The 18,798-nt window shown below is 46.2% G+C and overlaps 1 protein-coding gene across 1 annotated transcript in view; it reads right to left on the bottom strand.

Annotated features, from left to right (window-relative positions):
• Nucleotides 1-993: 993 nt before the first annotated feature.
• Kcna6 (potassium voltage-gated channel subfamily A member 6) overlaps nt 994-18,798 on the bottom strand; it is a 33,186-nt gene continuing 15,381 nt past the window's right edge. Inside the window, exon 2 of the mRNA XM_031383486.1 lies at nt 994-1,358. The gene's annotated coding sequence lies outside the window, so the exon portion shown is untranslated. The remainder of the gene's footprint in view (nt 1,359-18,798) is intronic.

An 18,798-nucleotide genomic window follows, 5' to 3' on the forward strand; every position in this document is an offset into this window, starting at 1 on the left:
AACAGTTTATGAGCACTTGACCATTTGAATGTACATTCTTTGGCTATATTTCTCAGCCAGAGCCTATGCTTATCCATTCAATCTCTCTGTCATTGGTCCAGCTTCCACACTGGGTGTCCTGCTGAACACCAGGAAGGCTGTGGTTCAAAATATGGTCCATAGAGTAGGGTGGCCAGCGTGGCTGTGAAAACAGATCTAGGAGGACTTTGACGTTAAGGAAGGCTCCAGTGCACACACTCTGCCCCCTCTGCACCTGATTAGGAAGTAAGTTTAGACTAACAGGAATGAATACTTGGGGATGTGGCTAAGGATAAGGATAGCCCTCTTCAGAGACCCCAGAATTGTATAGGAGTGTTTGTTGGGGAACTTCCAGAAATAACATTACTGTTACTCTCATGAGGATAAGCAGTTGACTATGGTCTCCAAGGACAGCAACAAGAGTCACTAGAAGGGCTTGCATACACACACACACACACACACACACACACACACACACACACACACACACACAGTAGTTTCAGCATTGAAGAGCCCAAGACAGGGAAATCATAAGTTCAAGACCATCTTTGTCTCCATAGAGAATTGGAGGGCAGCCTGGGCTACATTAGAAAGCCTGTTCCAAATAAGAAAAGCAGAGACTGCTCTCACTACCCAGAGAGGCCTGTGTATGCTCTCAGGAGGCTCTGGGAAGCCACTTTAAAGACAATTCTGACCTGGGTATATGCTCTGCCACGTAGACTCGAGAGGAAGATCATGTTAGGCAATGGGCTCTCTCTCTGGTCTCCTTGAGAAACATTCCCCTCCCTGTGGCAATCTGCAGAAGCTGAAGGAGGCCTTCCCTGGTGGCCCACCGGTAGCCAGCACCTTGAGTGATAAGCGCTAGGAACTTGGTCAAATACATCAGCAGCGCAGTATCTGCCTGCCCTTATCAAGGCCTGTAACCTGAGTGCTGGGGCTTAGCTGTTGGGTTGTCACACAGCCGAAGGCAAGGCCTCTGAGACTGTCATTTATTTATTAGTTACTCTTCCCCAGCCAACGAGTGCCTGGGCGACTCTGCAGCACACTCACAAGTTCTTCCGATCCCACATCATTCTAACACTCTTCTCTCCTTTGATCAGACCAGCAGCTCTCCCTCTCCTCCTCTGGCCCCACCCCAACATTCAGAATCCCATCCTTCACTGGCAAGGAACTCCCCCATCTCAGTATTTCTGTCCCAGTCACTGCTTGTGAAAGGCCACCAGGGGCTGTCAGGCTGAGTTATTCAGCGGGGAGTCTGGGGTCTCATCCTCCAGAGAAGTCCAAGGTCAGGTACTCTTTGGATGCATAGGTTGTCCAGAGTGGCCACGTGCAGTGCAACCCTGCAAAGGAGGATGGAGAACAAGGGAAGTTCGGTTAGGGACATGAGGGCAGAAACAGGGGAGATGTCATCATGCAAATTAGACATTGGCTCCTTGAGGCTGGAGAGATGGCTCAGCTGTTAAGAGCATGGCTGCCCTTACAGAGGACCTGGGTTCAATCCCCAGCACCCACATGGTGGATCACGATTGTCTGCAACTCCAGTTCCATGGGCTCCAATGCCCTCCCACAGACATAAAAACACTAATGCACATTAAATAATTAAACTAAACAAAAAAAAAAAAAGCAAATGACTTCTGGTAGTCATATGGACCTACTATCAGACTTCTATTCTCTAGTTTGTCTAAACCATCTCCCATCTTGCACTTTGACTCCAGAACTGTCCAGTTATAGCTGAGCACAGGCAGCCTGAAGTCACTTCTCAGCTAAGCATCCCCTAAGCAGGTATCCCAAGAGCCTGGATGCAGCTTCCTCAGGATGGAAACTGAGTCACACATCACAAACTCAGTCCCTTGCTTTCCTTACAACCTTCACAGGTCAGCAGATCCAGTACAATTCTTACATCAATTGCCCACCAAGACGCATTTAAAACCATCTGATCTAGAGCTAACATGGCAGATTAGAAAGCACTTGCCATACAAGGCTGATAACCTGAGTTTGATCAGTGAAATGCATGGTGGAAGGAAAAGAACTGACATTTAAGTGTCCTCTGACATTAGCACATATCTGTGCGCTCTCTCTCTCTCTCTCTCTCTCTCTCTCTCTCTCTCTCTCTCTCTCACACACACACACACACACACACACACACACACACACACATGCACATACACAGGCACAGGCATAGGCACATGCACATGCACACACACCCCAATTTTTTTTTTTACTTAAAAAAACAGTCCTCCAATAAATAACAGAGGTTTGGGGTTTTTTTTAATTTTGTTTTGCTTTGTTTTTGTCTATGAGAAAAGAACAAGTTGCTTCAAAACAAGAACTATTAAAAAAAAAAAAAACTAGAAATAAGGGAGGTGATTTTCCACTTAAAGTGCTACTACTCATCCAAGTAAAGATTAACCTAGGCTCAGAGAGGCGAGGGGAAGCTCTGAGGGGCCTCAGAACCGGAGTCTTGCTGGAGGCAGAGACCACATTCAACAGGAGCGTAGGGGCCCAAGGAAGTCAAGATGAAGGTTAAGTTCAGCCCAGGGCATACACATACTAGGAGATTTACACTGCTGACATGACGTTCACTACACACAGTAGGAGATTTACACTGCTGGCATGAAGCTTACTGGGATCCATTCTCTTCAGTGACCAAATAAGGACAAGTATATAGAAAATATATAGAATATAGAAAAGGAGATCCTTAGTCGCTCCAGAGGAAAATAATTCACATGAAAGATGACTCTACCCCGGCCTTCTAGTGGGGCCTCCGTGAGGAACGCTATGTACACCATCACAATACAGAAGAATTGCCTGCAGAGATAATAATAATTGTGTCATCTATACTACAGTGCGTGGAGAAGGTATCCAAGCTGCTCCTGCGTGTTGTGGACAGCCATGGTGGATGGTATCATCCACAGTGAATTGTTCTAAGACTTAGAAGATGAAACTTCGAAAGCAATACAAGTGAATTACAGAGAGTCCTGCAGTAAGTCTGGTCGGAACAGCTGAAGTGAGGGAGGGAGCAATCGTAAAAGCAGAAGGTGGGGAGAGTGAGGGCTGGGCTAGTTAGTGATGGTCACAGGGCTTCTAGTTAGTGTTGGTCACAGGGCTTCTAGTTAGTGTTGGTCACAGGGCTTCTAGTTAGTGTTGGTTACGGGGCTTCTAGTTAGTGTTGGTTATGGGGCTTCTAGTTAGTGTTGGTTATGGGGCTTCTAGTTAGTGTTGGTTATGGGGCTTCAAGTTAGTGTTGGTTACAGGGCTTCTAGTTAGTGTTGGTTACGGGGCTTCTAGTTAGTGTTGGTCACAGGGCTTCTAGTTAATGTTAGTTACAGGGCTTCTAGTTAGTGTTGGTTACAGGACTTCTAGTTAGTGTCGGTCACAGGGCTTCCTGGGGTAACTGGTCTCTTTAAACATGAACTATTATTTCATTTCCTTTTAGAGCAGTGGTTCTGAACCTGTGGGTCACAAACCCTTTGGATGTTGAACGACCCTTTCAATAGGGGTCGCGTATCGGATATCCTGAATATCAGATATTTACATTACAATTCATAACAGTAGCAGAGTTGCAAAATTATCAAGTAGCAATGAAATAATTTTATGGTAGGGGTCACTACAACACGAGGTACTGTATTAAAGGGCAGTAGCATTGGGAAGGTTGAGAACCACTGTTTTAGAGGGACAGGAAAGATATATGACAATTTCACAAACCCAAAAGACACTGTGTCAAGGTTGGAAAAAAAAACAGCTTACAGGATTGCCAGATTTAATGAAAGCAAGAAAGAAGAGAAAAGAACATCTGGCAAAATGTGAGTTTCAGAAGGACAGATCAATGTCTTTTAACATGATTGTGTCCTAAATATTGCAGACATTACTCACGGTTTGTCTCAAGTTCAGATTTAATGAGCAGCCTCTACTTTATCCAGCAACCTGCGGTCCAGAACATCCACACCAAGGCACAGAGCCGCGATGGCAGAGCCAGGACAAGGAGGTCCTAACACTTCCATAAAGCAGCAAGTTCACATGGTAGGAAATTAGGAAAAGCCTCAGCTTTTCCCATGGCAAGATTGGGGGTTAGGAAACAGGAGTGTGGTGCCTTCAAGATTCCAAGGAAGAGTGGCATCCTTCCTGGAGTTTCCTATCCATCCAGTCACAAAAGAAGCTTGAGAATGGAATAAAGGCACCAGGCACGCCAAGTTTAAAACTGGACATACAGCAACCCACTCACAAAACCTCCAACCAAAACATTTCCTGCCAACAAGAACTGCAGGCACAGATGGACAGAGACTGAGGGAATGGCCAGCCAATGACTGGCCCAAATTGAGACCCACCTTATGGGCAAGAACCAATCCCCGACACTATTAATGATACTCTGTTATGCTTACAGACAGGATTCTAGCGTAACTGTCCTCAGAGAGGCTCCATCCAGCAGCTGATGGAAACAGATGCAGAGGCCCATAGCCAAAGATTAGATGGAGCTCAGGGGGTCTTGTGGAAGAGTTGGGGAAAGGAAGGGACCCTAAGAGTATTGGGAGTCCATAGGAAGACCAACAGAGTCAAGTAACTTAGACCCTAGGGGAATCCCAGAGCCTGAAGCACCAACCAGAGCTAGAATGGACTGGACCTAGCACCCTGCTCATATGTACATATGCAACTTGGTCTTCATGCAGGTCCCCCAACAACTAAAGCCAGGGCTGTCCCTAAATCTGTTGCCTGTCTATGGATCCTGTTTCCCTAACTGGGCTGCCTTATCTGGCCTCAGTGGAAGCAGATGTGCCTAGTCCTACAGAGTCTTGAGGTGTCAAGGTAATACCCAGGAGAGACTTCCCTATTCTCAGAGGGGTAGGAGCTGTGGGAGGGGGGATTGGGAGGAGAGGGGGCAGATATTGGAATGTAAAATGAATAAATAAATTGATTAATGAAGAAAAACTGGACATTCATTCATTTCTTAGAAGATGAGTCTAAGATCCACCCAACCCAAATTAAAGCAAATCAAGACTGAAGCACAGATTCCAGGAAGTCAGAAGCCCAACATAGAGAAAAGGAAAATAAATTCTCAGGGTAACAGCCACACTTAAGCAGAGAGAAAGAAGGTGAGTGTCGGAGTGGGAGAGTGGAAGGTTCCAGAATGGAAGACCCGAGTGATGTGGGACCAATACTCGAGCCCACATGGAAAGGAACACAGAGGGGTTTTCCATCTGTGTCAGAGAGCTCGGAAAGAACTGCAAATGTGAACACAGAAAAATTAATCAGGTGAAGAAAATGAGGCAATTATTAACAAAGTGTTTACAAGAGATTAAACAAACATTATCATAATGCACTGCTCGGCAATGTGGAAAATAATACTTGATCTTGATAATGGCATAAACGCCAATGTAAACAAAACATTAAGCAAAGGCGAAAAACACGCTCCAGGCACGTGGCTGCAGCCTCAAAATCAAGAGCTGGCACTCTGTGACTCAAAGACTGTAGGCTAACCCACAAGAACCTCCATGTTCTCACCCTACTTCCCACCCTGACTTCACTCCTCCCGGCTCCCCACCTCACCCGCCTTACTCCACAGAGAGGGCTCCTCACCTCTCTCATCCTCAGTTACACCACGTCCTCCTGCTTCGGGATTTTTGCACTGCTGTGTGTGACCTTTGCATGGAGTACCCTCCCAAAATATCCACAGGGCTCACTGGCTCAACCCACCACGTCTTTGCTGAGTCACCATCTTCTAGATCAGCCCTCCAGTTCCTTACGTAATGCTGTTTCTTCCCTGACTCGCCCTACAGTACTCTTGCCTGGCATGGACTTACTCATAGCCATGTGCACTTAGCATGGTATCACCAGATTATGAGATGTCAGAGCAATATGTATTAGTTACCTTTCCTGTTACTGTGACCAAATACCTAGAAGAAGCAACTTAAGGGAGGCACAGTTTCTTTTGGTGTACAGGTTAGCAGGACACAGGCTATTGTGGCCTGGGAAGTATGGAGGCAGGAGCTGGTCACATTTCATCCCCAGTCCAGGAAGCAGAGAACAGAGAATAGACAGGAAGTGGGGCAGGAACCACTTTACTGATTTTGATCATGGACGTTGTTAGAGTTGAATGTCCCAAAGACCCATGGACTGAAGGCTCAGATGACAAGGTGATACTCACACTCACTGGCTGTGGGACCTTCAGGGACTGGGGTCTAGCACAGCAGAAGGCCCTTAGGTCCTTGGGGGCTTGCTCTTGAAAGGGACACTGAGACCATAGCCCCATTCACACTCTCCTTTTCATCCTGCCAATGAAGTGAGCAGTTCTCTCTATGTCTATGTCTCTCTGCCTCTCTCTGTCTCTCTGTCTCTCTCTTTCTCTCTGTCTCTGTCTCTCTGTCTCTCTGTCTCTCTCTTTCTCTCTGTCTCTGTCTCTCTGTCTCTCTGTCTCTCTGTCTCTGTCTCTCACTCTCTCTCTCTCTCTCTCTCTCTCTCTCTCTCTCACACACACACACACACACACACACACACACACACACACACACACAAACACAATGCTGCCTTACTCCAGACCCTAAACAGCATGGTCAAGGAATCAGACTAGAACGTCTAAAACTAAACCAGGGTGAAAACTTTTGATTTTATAAGTTCGTCGTGGTCTCAGATATTTGTTGCAGTGACTGACCTAACTCAGACTTCTGGCCACCATAAGGGTTAGAATATTAAACTCTGTTGCTGAAGTCACCAGGCTCTGGTATTTGACTATACAGCCTGGCCACACGAGACTTGAGAAACTATGAGGCATTCCCTATATCTGAAAAAAAGATACAAAGGTCATCACCATCTCCAGATGTGCTCAGGGGTCAGAAGGCCTCCTGGACGAATGGGAGCTTTGGAATGACCTTGAACACTAAGCTGCCCTATTAAGGGCTACCTTTACCCAATGGGCTATCTTAATCTTCTCATCTGAATTAGGTGGGGCGTCCACAGGAAGATCCAGCAGTGAATTATCTACAATCGTGAGCACGCTCCTCATCCTGTATTGATATGGAGGTATCTCGACTCTGACCTTTCTCACACTGAAAGAGCCACGGAGGAGCCTGGCTGCAGCAGACACTGCTTGCTATATTTGTCTGTTTGGGGAAAGGGCATTACTACTTTGGCTAGCCAATGTCTCTTTGTCCTTTCTCTTTTTAACAGAGCATGTTTCATCTCAGCCTGAGTTATTTGGGCCTCATGGGCTGGACCTTCCCTCTGAGGTGTGAGTATGAACTGGACACGGCCAGCCAAGCATGCCATTCCTTTGGTCTAATCATTTGTCCAGGTGGATGCAAATTTGTCCAGGTATATTGAAGATTATATGATATAGGCTTTTTTACACTGGTTAAGCACATGGATGAACAGAACTGGACAGAATCCATAGAAAAAGCCCCATAAAGCTGGATGTGGTGGCTCAAACCTACACTCCCAGATCTCAAGAGGCTGAGGCAGAAGGATTACTGTGACTTGAAGATCAGCTTGTGCTACATAGTGAGGTCCAGGCAGGAACGCATAGTGGGGCTTGGGAGATGGAGGGATACAGAAAAAGAAAGAGAAAAATAGCTCCGTATAAGTATGGACAACTGGTTTCCAAGAGTTTTAAAAGAATAGTTGAATGGTGGAGAACAGATCAGATGGTGGAGGCAGAACAACTGTGTAACCACTGATTAAAAATGAATTCTCACGTATGTTTCTCACCTACATAAAGGTGAGTTTAAGTACAGACTTCAATCACAACACTTAAAACCATGAAATTCTTAGACTGCAAGAGAAATGCCAAAAGATCCACAGCTGTATGAAGATTTCCTGAACATCACATCAAAAATATGGACCAACTGTGGTGGCACATACCTTTAGTCCCACTACTCAGAAGGAGACGGATCTCTGCATGTCCAAGGCCAACCTGGTCTACACAGTGAGATCCAGTCCAATTGGGGCTACATAGTGAGACCCTGCCTCAAAATAAATAAATAGGTAAGATTAAATAAGTACATGAATCCTTTTAAAAATTATTTCAAAAAGAATCACAATTCCTCAAGAGTGTGTTGATGAATTTGACTTCATCAAAATTTAAAATTATCCAATTATCCAATCCTTTTAAGAAATTGAAAACAAAAACCACTGACTGTAAGAAAATATTTGCAAACCACATGGTTGATAAAATATTCATTTCCAGACTATCTGAAGAACTATAAAAACTCAGTAGTTTAAACAAAAACAAAAAAGAAAAAAAAAATTCTTTTTCCCATTTAAGAATTGGGAAAAAGACCATTATCACTGGAGGGACTACCCAGACAGCCAATCAACACGTGAGGGTGTTCACTGCCTCAAAGATATGCAAATTAAAGACCAGAAGAGCCATCACTACATTCCCAGCAGAATAGCTACAATTACTTACATGTTAATTATATGTACAGTTTATATGCATATGCATTTTACATACTGACACATGACAGCAGGTTTCGTGAAGGCTGTACCTGAAGAACAATCACAGATCAACATGGCTCCCCCAGTAGCAGTGTCTGGTGACCTCTAGAGTAGGCTACTATTTCCCAGATGTCAGTTGCAGGGTGCAAAGCCAAGAGGAATGCAGACAGGCAGGCCAACCTTTCCCTTTGTTTCTGAATAAACCTATTTGCCGAGCCTCTCCCTCTGAGGACTTCCTGGCCCCCATGAATATTTTATGAGGATGTTCCAGGAATGAGATACTGCTTTATGTACACAGAGACATACAAGCACACACATATTCACACAGACTCTCTCTCACACACACACAGTCACACACATTCTCTGTTTCTCTCTGTCTCTCTGTCTCTCTCTGTCATTCTGTCTCTCTGTCTCTGTCTCTCTGTCTCTCTGTCTCTCTGTCTCTCTGTCTCTCTCTCTCTCTCTCTCTCTCTCTCTCTCTCACACACACACACACACACACACACACACACACACACACACACACACTGCTCCAAGTCATCTATCTGTGAGAGGGCTTCTGGAACTGGCCAAGAGAATTTTAGCTTGACCCAAGGTAATGAAGCAAAGTCTACATGTCCATGGATTCTGACAGATGATAAGCAGCTCCCCTCCCCTCCTGTCCCCTGCATGCCCCATGCCTATTTTTTGGTATCATGCATGCTGTCCACTCTAGAGAACTCTTGGAGAAAGCATCTTCAGTTCAGTAGGGTAGCACCCCAAATACAAAGGTTTGTTTCCATTCCAGACTGCAGAGCCCACATGTTGCCTTTCCATCCATGGGGCCCTGGCAAGTGCTCAGCATGGAGCTGTATCCCCTGAATTACTGCAACAGTCCTGTCTTCTGGGTGCCAGGGGAGTGTGCCAAGGAAGGGGGCCTCAGCTCAGGCAATCCAGGAATGCATCGTCCAAAGTAGATTCATGAACAATCAATCCTAAAACCAACCCAAAGTCAGATTGCTATTTTCACCAGCCTTTTTGGTAAAATGCATGTCCTGACCCATGGACCACACAACGACCTCTCTCCAAAACTGGCCTCACACAGCTACCACCTCCACAGGCAGCTAGCCTTTCTCATTGCTGTCTTACTCCAGCCGGGGGCTTCACTCCCAAAGGGAACCAGAAGCTAAAAACCCACAGTTGCTGTTTTAACACCCTTAGCCTGGAAGTGTGAGTTACACAGCATAAGCTAACAGATGCATTGTCAGTCTGGGAGCTGCCTTTCCTGAAGAATCACCATTACAGATGAAAACAAAAATTTTATGTCCTCCTTTTGGTTTGTTTTTAAAAGCCATTGTCAAGGCTTCAAGGCTGAGAAGAGAGCTCAGTCAGTGAAGTGATTGCCTTGCAATTATGAAGACCTGGATTCAATCCTCAGAACTCAAGTCTAAGAAAACAAAGCCACGAATAATGGTGTGGGTTTATAACCCCAGCTCTGTGAAGACAGAGAAAAGAGACAGGAGATGGCTGGGCTCACTGGCCTAGTTGTCTAGACTGCTTGGCAAGCTCCAGGCCAATGAGAGATCTTATCTCAGAAAACAAATGGACAACCTTCCTAAGGAATGGATGACGTTGTCTGATGGACTCCACATGCACTTACACACATACACAGACAGAAAGAGAGACAGGGAGGGGGGAAAGGAGAGGGAGAGGGGGAAACAGACAGACAGGCAGACAGACAGACAGAAATATACAAATGCACACGCAAAGTCATTGTCAGAAGCAGCCAACAGCTCCCTGATATAGCAGTGCTCCTGGGGATGAAGAAGGACAGAGTGATCACAAGCAACTTCACACATTATATGATTTTAAAGCCACACCAGTTTCAGAATGGAGCAGTGGGACAGACAGGACTATGCTGTGTTGAGTGAGAAGCCTTTCTACCTCAGAGCCCAGATTATGTGCTAACCCCACTGATCTGCGTTAGAACACCCCAGGAATGCCTGCGGTGTGAGATATGGTAAAATAAGGCCAAAATTTATTTTGGGGGATGCGGTAAGGTGGAAATGGAACCCAGAGGCTCACTTTATACACAGTCTACCTCTGAACCTTATAGTTCCTCATTTTTAAGTTCAAAATAGACTAAAAGGCGTCAGAAATGACGAGATCCCAATGTCACCAATGGGGCAGGGACAGAACCAGATCAGCAGATACAGGGACATGTGCAGTGTCCACTCAGCCTCACACAGCACCCAGCTACGGTCATTTCTTCAAAGTCTAAGCTGGAACATTACCTCTTAGTCAAGAGAATGGGTGAATTAACCCTTTGGGCTCCAAGGCCCACCTCTGTTAGGTAACAGCTGTCCATAAGCAGCCATGGAGCCTTGGGACAGTCAAGCTATCGCTCAGCTCCTCGGCTCTTTCTCTTGCTTGTACACAGAAGTAAAGTAGTGTACAGATCAGATCCTTCCCAGCACCTGTGCCTGGATGAAGTCTATCTCTCCACAGACTGACCAGCCTGGACCTTCCACACCCACTAATGCTCTTAGAAAGAGGCACAGACTGGCTCAAGTTCAGTAATAACAGAACCACTATAGGGGTGAGTCCGGAAGTACCAGCCTGCCTGCCTGCCTGGGGCTCACCCTCCTGGGTGACGGACAGAGAGGGACTTGCTGTGAAGGTCTCCAGGCCACTCTGAAAGAGTTACCAAGTAGCTGCAGGAAGCACTCTGCCTGTCTGTGTGCCCCTTCCTTCCTTCACTCAAGAACGGAGAGTTAGCCTTCTCCCTCCTCCTCTCCCTTCTCTCCAAATCTTCCTACCCAGCAGAAGTCACAGCTACATGAGGGACTGTTGTGTAAGAGGAGAGAGACAGAGTCAGGACTGCACTGCTAGCTGAGAGTGAGCTTTTCCAGAAAGCTGAAGCCGGAGATCAGAAGTCACCGAGGACACAACTGTCCTCCGCGCCAACCCACAGTGCGCAAACCCCGGTGCAGGAATCTGCTGACAGTGGCTTCTGCTTGGGGACAAAGCTGCATTTCACGGGTACAGGGGATGGTAGCTGCAGTCTTGGTCCTCGGCTCTGTGCAGCAGAGGTATACTGCAAGGCCCACCTGCATTGCCAAAGAAGCAAGGCTCCACCTCCTCCCTCCTCCTGAGCATCCCAGGATAAAGGCTACAGGAGCCCCACATAGAAGCCTGCAGCAGCTGGGAGCTTCTCCAGGACACTGCCTAGTCTGGGCAAGGGAATAAAAGGTTTGGAGGAGAAAAGAGAGAGGAAGATAGCCCTTGGTTGGAGTCGGGAGGAAAGGCAAAACCCATAGTTGGTGACCAGCTGGGGGTGGAGGGGCAGGGGGAAGTTATGGCTTCTGGGTATGCCTCGGTTCTCTGGTAGGATTCCCATCAAGCAGGGAATTCCCAGTTCCAGTGACTCCAGGTCTATGCAGTAGCCTCACATGAAGGACCCAGATGAACTATGGGGCTTTTGAGGAGGTGGGTAGTGGACACAGAGATAATGGACACTCTCAAGGTGGATACGAGCTGGTGATGGGTCGCCATGGGGGAGACAGGACATGGTAGTGGGGCTGCTACAGGTTAGATGGGACTCCCCTGGAACTCTCGGGGTGCTGGAATTTCTACAGAGTATCATCAGGGGGAAGGGGCTTAACCTGAGAGCTGAGAGTCCGAAAACCGTTTTCAGCACTGGGGTTAACATGCTGTGGGCTGCCAGGTTGCATGTCAGTGCCATTCCCTTACTGTGCTGTGGGAGAGCATGCAGGAGGTGGCACAGATGCTGGCCCACAGGGAGGCTCTCTGGGGACCAGGGGTTGCAGCAGAGGCAGAAGAGGCAGTAATGGAGGTTACGGTTGTCTCACCTTGGACTACTCTCAAGGGTAGGAGACCACCCCTTTAACGAGGGCTCCGGTTGTAGCTCAACAACATGTTATGGATTTAAGCTTTATCACTGCCAATAACCATATACCCGAACAGGCAAGTGAATGAATGAGTAGTGCCTGGCAGGATGCTGCTAATGAAGGGTAATGCTGTGTCATCTTGGGCAACTGGGTCTGTCCCTTCCAGCCAAGGACAATCATAATATTGCCTACTGCTCTGCTGGTTCTCATTAGAATGTTATGGTAGTCCACAGTTTAAAAGGTGTATACAAGAAGTGCCATTCAATGTAAAGGTGTGACATTGTCACTACCAAAATTTCTCTGGCTGGTGGTACTGCATTCTAGAGTCTCATACCAATCTCTTGAGAAGTTTTCTAAATCCCATACCTAGACAGCGATCTGGGTCAATTATGTAAATCCAGCTTGGTAGACAGCAAAAGGGCAGGACGTGAGAGCCTGGTGCTCGGGTGAGGGTGGAGACCTATTTTATGGGGCCTTCCCAATCTTCCCATGTCTTGATGCTACCTCTAGCCCTGCCTGTGAGGCAGGCGCATGCATCCAGCTGGCAACATCTCAGACCTCTCCCAGAGCTGCAGTGTCCCATGGCTGCCATCTGTAGATTCACCCAAATTCCCATCACAAACACTTGGGAGTATGATACCTCTGTTCAGCGTTTTCATAGACTTTTTCTTGTCATCGGTCTCTAAGCAATACCGAGCAAGAGCCCACACAGAGCTGTACTGTAAATTACCAAGGAATGATTTAAATTTAAGATGGGGGGGGGGTTCCCTGCGTATCCACGCATGTTGGTATCAGTGAGGGTCTAAAAACAAATGGCCCTCGGATTCCAACAGCTGGAAACATTCAGCAAGCGATAGAAGCAGTAGAGCTGTATCTCAGGGAAGGTCGTCAGAACCATGCCTGACGGGGGGAGAACCACACCTCCAATGCCACCCACCGCTGTGTGCTCTGAAGATGGAGTTACTCCTGTTCCTCCTCCTCCACCAGAATGACAGACTACCCAGGCAAAGAATGAGGGAAGATTAAGACAGAAGGGAATACAAATGAGCTATGGTAGCCAATGGCATCCCTAAGCCTTCATTTGGTGTCTGTCTGCCTCAATTTCCCAAGTAGTTCTAGCATTCTGTCAACAGCTTGTTTGGGGATGCTCATGTCACGCTCTCCCTGATGCTCTGCTCCATTCACTGGAGTCTATAAACACACATGCACACATACACACATACCCACACACCCCTCATCAAACACCACAGTGGGAAAATGGAGAAGATGGCAAAAGACTATGAACTCCTATTGGCAACTGTGTTCCTGAGAAATACAGATGATGTGATCCTACTAGGCACCCCTGAGACTGTTCAATTCAGTTCTTCCATCTCACAGGGGTGACATTAGCTTAGTAATTGAACGAGGGACTCCAGTGGTTGACTATCTAAGTTAAAATGCTGCCACCTTACTTCCTGGTATGAAATGGGTGAATGGTGGGTGACTGGGCAGATAAGATGGTGTGTACAAGGCACACAACATTTGTTTGTCCCAGATGGGGAACTCAGGGGCCTAGAAAATGACCTCATCTGCCCAACTACTTGACCCTAGAGATCCTAAGGAGAAGCTTCTATGTGGGGGCAAATATCCACAGTGAGCGTTCCGAGGCAGCATTTTTGTCCCACGGTCACTGAGAGCTTCATAGGATGAGCTGTTTTATTTTATTTGTACTGTATTTTTAAAGGTGTTTTAAAGCAGTATTTAATTATGGGTGGATGTATAGGTCTGCACGTGGGTATGTACACATGTGTGCAGGTACCTGCAGAGACTAAAGGTCTCAGATTCCCTGGAGCTGGAGTGACAGATGCTTGTGAGTGGCCCAGTGTGGGTACTGAAAACCAAACGTGGGCCCTCTGGAAGAGAGGCAAGTGCTTTTAACTGCTGAGCCATCTCTCCAGTCCCTCTAGTGTATTTTTTGATAAAATATTTTTTCTTTCTTTTTTTATTTGCTTATTTGTTTACAATGTGTCTCGATTACCCCAGGGTAGCTGAGAGTTGACTATATAGTCAAGGATGACTTTGAACTCCCAATCTTCCCGCCTCTACCTCCTAGATGCTGAGATTGCAGGTGTTGTGCCCACCATATTTGATTAAGATGCCTTTTAAATGATATGATGTATGACTTCTGCAGTGAAACAGATGCAGAGCAGCTGGGCTAGATGAAAATCTCCGCCTCAGAATCTTGGTTGTGGGACTCTGGAGCTACTTACTGTTTGAATTGGATTGCTTTTCATAATGAGTAGAGATGTTACTTTTAGAGTCAAAACTCAGAATGTTTGGTTTTGGCAACATGTTTCAAGTAAATCATCAATTTAGAAGTCTACTGTGCTGGTTAATCTTAATGGTCAACTTGACACAATCTGAAACCACCTTGGAAGAGAGTCTTAGTAAGGAATTATCTGGATTAGGTTGGCCTGCAGGCGTGTGTATAGAGAATGTCTGCATCTTGCTGAGGAATATCTGGATGAGGTTAGCCAGTAAGCATGTCTGTGGGAGAATGTCTTAGAATGTCTTGATTATTAATTGATGTAGAAAGACTTAGCCCATTGTGGGCAGCATCATTCCCTAGGCAAAGGGATCCTGAAGAGTATAAGGGAGGAAAGGGCTAGCTGAGTGCTAGGCACACACCCATTCATTTCTCTCTGCTCTTGACTGGACAAGTGATGTGACCTTAAGTAGTTGCTGTCTTGATTTCCCTGCAATAATGGACTATAACACGAAATCATGAGCTAAAAAAACACTTTTCTCCCCTACATTGTTTTTGTTGAGGTATTTTAACATAGCACCAGAAATGAAATTAGGATGCCCACCCAAGTTTCCTACACTGTCAGGACCTGCCCCTGCAAGCTGAATGGGCAACTGGGGCCAAGGATGATGACTGATACATCAAAGTGTGGCAGGACAGAGTAGAAACGGGGTCCAACCTGAAGCTTCCTGGGCAAATCTGCATTTTACCCTAAAGCCACCGCATGGCACCCAATGCAATGCCTGCCTCAGCTGTTGGGTACTCTCCCAGGAATAGAGAACCACTCTGACTTTAAGGATACCAGAGTGTTGTACCAATCTCTCTCCCCACTGCAGTGGGCTCCTTTCCAAAAGCCCGATCTGGCTGGTGTGCATCCCCTGCTTCTCCTTAATATAGAAAAGCCTTTCCATGCCCAACATTTTTCCAATCACAATGCCAAGGTGTGTGACACAGCCAAAAAGCAATGAGTGTTTATTTTGCAGTGTCGAAATAGAAAGAATGGTCTGGAAACACTTAATAACTAAGATAGACCTCATCTAAGAAAAACAAAAAGGAAATAAAGAAGAGATGGAGGAAGGACGGGAGGGATGGAGAGGTAGAGGCATGGAGGGATGGAAGAATGTAGGGGAGTGAGGGGGAAGGGATGGAAAGGAAGGAAGGGAGAAAGTAAAAAAGCAGATTTATCACACGTTATTGTGGATAAAATTATTATATCTCTCCTCAGTCTGCCTTATATAACCTGTTCAACATATTTTTCGATGGTATATTCTGTTCTTTGTCTATAAAATAGGAATCTGACATAGGGCATATAAGCTGTGAAATGCAAATCATACTCTCTGAAGTCGTAATTGCTGCAAGCTCGTCTCTTTTTCTCAAAGAGCACTCCAGAGACAACTACTTAGCAGCCATGCCTGCTGGGTGTGAGGGAGGCAGCTATGCCTTCAGAGAAGGTGCCGGAGCCTCCATAGAACGTGCAAGCAGAAACTCAATCATCCACCCCAGCCATTTCACATCACAGGTCAAGACCACGGGCCAGGGGATAATGTTCACGTCCATGGCTGGTACTTTCTAAATTAACAGCAAGGGACTTCCTGAAGGTTACACAGCAGGAAGATCCAAAGTGACATTTGATTCCCATCTGCTCCGACTATCTCTGGATTTATGGTTCAGAGTAACTAAATATCAGAAACTCTTTCAAGGTTCAGGAGTTTCAGAAAATGAGCAATTACCACAGCACCAACAGGCAAGAGCAGCTAGCCCTCTCTCCTTTTGCCTTACCATGGAAGGGAAATTATACCAGATACCTTTAAGAGGATTGATCAGCAGCCACAAAAATGGGACTAATGGCTAGTGTTCCCATGGACTCAAATGCAACAGAGTGAAGGGGTTTCCATTCTCCATAAGATTCTCAACAGACTGCTTGCAGTATACTTTTCTATGAGTTGCAAACAAAATTTCTTTCAAAGACAAAAAGAGGGTAGAGACAGCAGGACAAACCACCTTGGCAAAATACCAGATGAAAGAACTTAGACATGTTTAATTGCTACAGGGCTTCTCGGAGCATTTCATTTGTGCTTATGTGCAATGTGTGCATCTGCGAGGCACTGTCTCTGAAACCAGTGCCTGGAGGAGCTATTCACATGGAACGTCATATAAGATGGCATGTTCTGCAAAGCTGGGTAACTCTTAGATGAGTTGCTCTGCCTAAGTTGATTGGTTGACTGAGCATTCATTTGAGGAAATGACCAAACAGGGGGGAAGACATTTAAGGTGCAGCAGGTGGGGTGTGACTGGGACATGAGAGAAAGAGCAAAGACCAGGAATCTCAGACAAAAACTTCATTAAGGAGTTAACACTTGAGTAATGCCTCCTGTGAGTCTTCAGAAGATGCCTGGCACCATCAGGAAATTTGTCAAGCAGTGCAGAGCAGAGCACTTCTAGACTCACAGTCTCCTCTCCTTTCGTCTCTTCCCCTCCCTTTCCATCCCTTCCTTTCTCCCTCTTCCTCTTGTCTCTCCCCATTTTTGCCCACCTAAAGCACCTGTATTGAACCTAGAGCCTCTTTCATGAGATTCAAGCGGGTTAAAAAATGGGCTGCAACCCCAACCCTCATGGTACCTTTGACACAGGGCCTTTAGGGAGCCCAGGTTGGCCTTAAACTCACTCTGTAGCCCAGGTGGGCCTTGAACTCACTCTGTAGCCCAGGTGGGCCTTAAACTCACTCTGGAGCCCAGGTGGGCCTTAAACTCACTCTGGAGCCCAGGTGGGCCTTGAATTTTCAGTCTTTCTATCTCAGCCTCTTAAGTGCCTGTGATTGTTGGTGTGTGCCTCATACATGGCTAGTCTCTTCTTGCCTGCCTGTCCCATATAAGTTTGCCTTACTCTCTATGTGTCATTAGTTCAGCTGACTTACTCGAAAATTAAAGACAGTCCTGATGGCTGTATATAGAGCAGATGCTTTATCTGTGAACTAAGTTGTAGTTTCCACTGAGCTGTAAACCCAACAAAGAATGCTGACCTCACATACATGATTAAAGGCACATTCATAAGTCTGTTGTGAGGCAGGAAGAACCTTACCTGTGCCCTCAAACAACCCAGTCACTCTACCCAGCAAGAGCATCCCAGATGTCAGGCAAGGGGTGCACTGACCACGTGACCTGCCCACACTCAGCTAGTTCGCAGTCCTGTAGATGGGGTACTCTGACCTCATCATTCAGTTTGTCATTCATAGTCATCACTCGGAACTTATCTGAGTCTGTGGCATTTTCAGCATGGAATCAGGTTTCTCTAAAAGGATGTTAAAGTCTCCTCACATAAGACATCCTTGTTAGAACCAAGTGTTTGATGACCACAAATGAAATGAAATATATGAAGTAAAATATACATATATGCATACACACACAAACACACACACACACACACACACACACACGTATATATATGGAGAAAGAGAGAGAGAATAACTAACTTCATGGTACTGAATGTTTATTATAATACCAAGCTTCCTGTGTGCCAGACATGATCAGAGTTAACAAGATCTCCCATACTTCTACACGAAACTTCCATCAGTCACTCTGTTTCACAGAAGAGGAAAAACTCAGAGAGCCTGCTAACTCTCCCGACGTCACAGACTTCACAGAACGGGGGTGTCCAGCACTAACTTGCTCCAAGGTATGCACACTTCGTCCTCTGCCTGCACTGACAAAGGCGTTTGTGTCAGGATGGCGTCCTCACCCAGCATGGCTCCCAGGGTGGGAAATGTCATGCTGTGCATCTGCAAAGGTGTCACCTTGGGAGTCTAAATACAGTGAGGACTCCTTCTCAGAGTCCCCTCTCTGAAGCGTACACTTCAATACACGACCCCTTGTTTCTCCACTGGGAGAAAAGCCTCTCAGACCTGTTTGGCTACAGTTGGCATTTCCTTTGGTTGCAGTGGAGGGAGGCATGGGAATTGTGAATATAGTAGCCAGTTCTACTTCCTAGTTCTAGTGACTGAATGTTGTTCTGCAAGTTTGCTTACCTTGGGCAAATTTTTAAATTTTCTATGGACCACTTTCAGTAAAACTTAATTCCAATAAGAAAATAATTCTATTGTACACCAACAACCTTTCACACACACACACACACACACACACACACATACACACACCACATACATGCACATACCTTGTCCTAGTCTGT

The sequence above is a fragment of the Mastomys coucha genome, unplaced genomic scaffold, assembly GCF_008632895.1.
Source record: "Mastomys coucha isolate ucsf_1 unplaced genomic scaffold, UCSF_Mcou_1 pScaffold20, whole genome shotgun sequence".
In the NCBI taxonomy this organism is placed as follows: domain Eukaryota; kingdom Metazoa; phylum Chordata; class Mammalia; order Rodentia; family Muridae; genus Mastomys; species Mastomys coucha.